At 42.4% G+C, this 5,250-nt stretch overlaps 1 non-coding gene across 1 annotated transcript; it reads right to left on the minus strand.

Moving 5' to 3' along the window:
• Positions 1 to 624: 624 nt before the first annotated feature.
• Positions 625 to 760, minus strand: LOC130034299 (small nucleolar RNA SNORA70). The gene has a single exon (XR_008794071.1). It is a non-coding gene; the product is annotated as a small nucleolar RNA SNORA70 (small nucleolar RNA).
• Positions 761 to 5,250: the final 4,490 nt, after the last annotated feature.

The raw sequence follows: 5,250 nt of genomic DNA on the forward strand, positions 1-5,250 counted from the left end.
TGTAATTCAAATGAGAATTTCATTAAGACCGTATAAAACACTGCTTTGAGTATTATGATCCAACCCTTAATATTATTCTCACCATACAGATAACAACCAAACTCAAGAAGATTCCATGAATTAGCTGAGGCTACAAATATATGTCTCCTACAAACTGGGACAAAATTCTTGCCAAAAATTATACATTCTCTACATTTCTTCTTCAAAAGGTAAGCTAGAAGCTAACTTTCTTCTTCAAAAAGTCCAAGCATTAGGACCCTAGTAGTAATACTTTCATGTGAAGGCAGTATTCCTAAATAAAATACCATTTTCATTTTAATTCTCTCTCTACATATACTATGCAAATATAACATACATGTGTATATATACATATATAATACCTCAGCCATCTTGGAATGAGCTGCTTTTCAAACATGATGTCTTCAAACTTATCTGCATTAAAATTGGTAAAGCCCCATTTAATGGCATACAGGGAACATGGACTAGGTTATGAGCTGGGACTCAATCAAAGACTCTTATTCTTAAGTTTCTGGTGGACAGATAAGATGACCTCCTGCATATATATATATATGGAACCTATGATTAGGACTAGCAAGAGAGAAGAGATGAATGTCCACTGAAAAGAATTGTCTCCCAGGTTTTGTTGAAGAACCTGTACGAGTCACAGGCTTCTGCACCACCATGGAGTCTGTTTGTTGTTTGCAGCCATTTCATTCCGGGTTTCACAGGTCAGAAAACACGGTGGGTTACTTGGCTGCACTAACACGTGTCTTTTATTTAAATGTCACCTAAAAAGGATGAAATCATGTGTGTTTGGATAAAATAAAAATCATGTGTCCTAGATAAAATTGTATAGAACTTGAGATGATTATGTTAATGACATAAAAACAACAAAATGGTTTCACTCATGTGAAATATTAATGATCAAACAAATAGTAAAAACACCAACAAATTCACTTCTGGTCTTGATGAAATCTATAGTGATTACCAGAGGGAAAGGATAGGGGTAGGAGGAGTGGTAGAGCTACACTTTTGTTGGTGTGTGTAGTAAATTCAATATACTATGTGTCAAGTTTTATTCCTGAAATGCTACAGTACTGAAAACCAATTATGTATCAATTTAAACATAAAGGAAAATAAGGAAGAAAAGGGAAGAAAACTGGTCAATGGTTGGAATTAGCCACAAGTGTGTGTGGAGCAGAGGGTAGGTAAGATAGAGAAGAGACTAGTATGACAGTAGTAGCTGGGAATGATCACACTGGACAAGAGCTGAGTGTGAATAGTAGGTAAAAAGATATTCTTGATAACTTTTCAGTATCAATATTGCAAACCACAATGCCCAAAAGTAGAGAAAGAGAAAGAGAGAGACAGAGAAGAGAGAAGTAACATCCCTGCCATAGAGTCAGCCTAGCGGGGGTCAGTGGGGTGAGGGGAAGGAACCTGGGAAACTGGTGCTAGGAAAAGTACACTAGTGGAGAGATGGGTGTTGGAGCACTATGACTTAAACTTAATCATGAACAGCTTTGCAAAGGTCTATCTCACAGTGATTCAATTATAAAGTAAAATAAAAAGGAAGGAAAATAAAGAACTCTCTCCAAGATCATGACTGGTAGAACTGAAGTGGTATTAAAGTACTGGTATTTTTTAAGTCTTCCAAGTATTCTGGTATTTATTAGTCCAGATTGCAAAGAAGGGTATGGGAGTTTGGCTAAGTTGTAGAGAATCTGTTTTGCATGCAGATGTTGTGAGGTTAGTATTCTGTATCCCAATCTACATCATAAATCACACTCCCTGGCACTGTCAGTATGATCCCTGGGACCAAAACAATTGAGATCTCCAGTGCACTTCAAACAAATGTGTAGGTGTGTCACCATTTATGTGATCCCTGGACATAGAAACAAGGGTAGAAGAAAATTAAATGTCACATAAAAGATGATTAGAAATGGCTGTGAACAATGAGAACACTCACAGAACAGAGGAGTGGGATCATTAAATTCATCATTTGGGAAGGTATTAATCTATGATGAGGAGTTAGGTATAGAATATACTGAGACTACAAAATGGAAGACTATTTTGAGGGAAGCAGATGTATTGCAATAATTCAAGCATAAAGAGTCAGTGGTGTCATGGAAAAAGTAAATCCTCTCTGTTCCCCTGAGATTCAATAGGAACACTGACTGTAGGGGCTTTACACATTCTCACCCTCTTCCACTATCCCTGAAAACACAAAGTTCTTCCCACAGAGCTCACAGTAGTTTCACTGAATCAAAGAACACTTCAACTTATCAAAGAAATGAGGCCAAGAAGAATCTATAGAGGACTCTACAAGGAGCTGTTCTTAGAACAATGAAAAGGAGATGACTTAGGATTCTCTGTCTACCCTCAAGCACATTTTTACATAAAACCTTATTAAAATGGTTGCCTAAATCCATATATAAGTGGACAAAATAGAAGTGTTAATTTCCTTAAAAACCTATTCGCCTCTTTAAATATTGTTTCCAAGGGAGGAATTTTTTAAGCATCCAACCGTGGCAGACGAAGAAGGTACTGGTAAGTCTAAGTTTGGTTCCTTCAAACTCTTCACTGAAGTAAAACCTTTCTGCACTGTTCCTCCCAGTCTTGCTGATCTTTCTCCTCCCTATCTTATGAATGTCACCCTCACTTCTCAGCTACTCTCTAACATTTCTTTGTATTTCCTTGCACATGGCTGACTGAGTTCGGTTTCCGCATGCCATATGGTCCTGCCTGTGATGCAGCTAGGAGTCATCTCTCAGCCCAGAGTAAGGCCCTGGGCCCTGGGTGTGGCCCCCAAAACAACAACATAGAAAATTAAATATTTTCACTTATTTTTGGCTTACAGTATTATGGATTTTCAGCTTCACATATTTTATATGTATGTTATTATTATGAATCACGCCAGGAAAGTCCCAGCACCATTCTATCAAAAAGACCCATTTCCTCATTCTTCCAGCCTCCTTTGCGTTTTCCTCTGTTAACAACCAGATTCATTTTTATTTTCTGTTTTTGAAATCATCCGTGCTGTTTAGCTCCTTCCCTGCTGGGCTGCTCTTCGGCATCCCACGGCTCACCCCACCCCAGCCTCATAGAGCCTCTAGGTTCTTAACACAATGACAACCAGACCCTGTACTTACTTACCACTGATGGGTCACACTAGAATGTAGTTTAACACCACGAGCAGCAACAGGAAGTTAAACTGTGAACATAAAATTTTATTAAGGAGTCTCAAAAACCTTGGTAATGCTAAAAAAGTATCTGAATCACAGTGCCTAAGTAAACCTGCAATGCACCCGAGGTATTTTTCTAACACCACTCGCTCCTAGCTTGCTTACACTGCAATTCTCTGGTTAAAAGGGGAAAGGTTTAAGGAGCTCTTAGATCTCCCTCCCCTTTGCTCAGTCTGAGGTCGATTTTTTTTTTGCTTTCTGGGTCACACCCAGCGATGCAATAACTCCTGGCGGGGGGGGGGGGGTGGGCAATATGGGATGCTGGGAATCGAACCCAAGTCAGCCGAGTGCAAGGCAAATGCCCCACCCGCCGTGCTATAGCTCCAGCCCCACGGTGAGCTATTTTAAGCACAACTATGCAGATAGGCTGACCAGATGTTCACCTCTTTCTTAAGAACTTCTTGCTATATTTCTTGCTACTTGGCGCACCACACAGTCCAGCGGGGGCAGGCATGCTAGACTGGTACAAAACCGCTACAATAGCATCTGCAAGCTGTAGGCAACAGAGCTCAGCTCTCAATTAACTCTTGCCACCAGTCCTTTCCCCCTAAGCAAAGTGCTTTCTCCAGACTTCCCCACTCCTCTCCCACCAGCGGAACAAATGTTTCATACATGCGTTCGTTTTGTCCTTGGGTAAATTCAGTAAAGTAAGTTCTCCAGCTCCTGATGCCGCCTACTCAAGGCTTGCAACTTTTATCCCCTGGAGCCAAGTCTGCGCCACAGACATGTGAGAGAGCACATGGTTGGCTACATGTCTACGCCTCCAAGAAAGGGATGAGAGCTAGCTTTCCCTGCCAAAGTAAAAGGACTTCGGGGGAGGGGTCCGCGAGTGGTGTGCAGGACGACCCCACGGAGCTTTCTCCCGATCTCATCTCCCCTGAAACTCAATGCAAGGGCCAGAAAATGCGGTGCTACTTGTCCCCCAAGTTCTGGGGAATACTACGGCCACAGAGGTAGTGCTGAGGAATCATTCAATCACTTTGTTCAACTAGGTCAGAAGCCATCTCCCCCACCATATCCAGGATTTTATTTATTTTTGGTTTGATTTTGGGTCACACCGGGCAAACCACTATTGGTGGAGCTTCGGAGACCATCTGGGCTGCCGGACATGGAGCCCCGGTCAGCCGCATGCAAGGCAAGAGCCCAACCAGCTGGACTATCACCCCAGCCCAATACTGCAGACTTTTATCCAGGCTTCCACACCTTCATGGAACTCTTGCACCCCAATCACCTAAAAAGAGAGATATTCCTTAGTGTTAGGAAAGTGAAAGCAGAGGGTGTAAGGACACGGGTCTGTGGTGGGCCAAGTGAACTGTGTCCAGTGAGGCATTTCCAGCCCAGCCCACCCCAAGCACATGGGGCCTCCCTCTCAATGCGTAGAGTAGGGGCCTGTGGGATCCAGGATCTATATACCCAAAGATAAATTTCTCAGAAACTTCTTCATTTTGTCCTTGTTAGGCTTTGAGAGCAACTTACCGAGAAACACTACCGTGAAAAGTGCAGCCATCTTTTCCAGTGCAACTGCTCCCCAGCTGTAAGACTCCTGTTGTGGAGCTGACCCTCCGAGCTCCCTGATTGGTTAGACTGTTCATCCTATCAGCTCACTGTTACCAGGCCCAGGGGGCGGAGCTAGGGGTCAGCCCTAACTGAAACTTGCGCAACACCATTATTCAATTTCTATCCCTACCATAATAATAAATAAAAATACATAAACAACAGACTTGCCAACTCTCTCTTATACTTTCTTCCCTCCAATACACTCACACTTGCACTCACCCATTCATCACATACATGCATATACACATATGAGTAAACCACATTTTTTATTCTCTGTAGTACCTTGACTTAGTTTATTTATTTGGTTTGAGGGCCACACCCAGCAGTGCTCAGAGGTTACTCCTGGTTTTACACTCAGGAATTCCTCCTGGAGGTGACCAGGGTCGAACACTGGTCAGCAACTTGCAAGGTCAGCCACAACACAAGTCCAAGCCACTGCCCCTGGACT

The sequence above is a fragment of the Sorex fumeus genome, unplaced genomic scaffold (assembly GCF_029834395.1).
Source record: "Sorex fumeus unplaced genomic scaffold, SorFum_2.1 ptg000058l, whole genome shotgun sequence".
NCBI lineage: Eukaryota > Metazoa > Chordata > Mammalia > Eulipotyphla > Soricidae > Sorex > Sorex fumeus.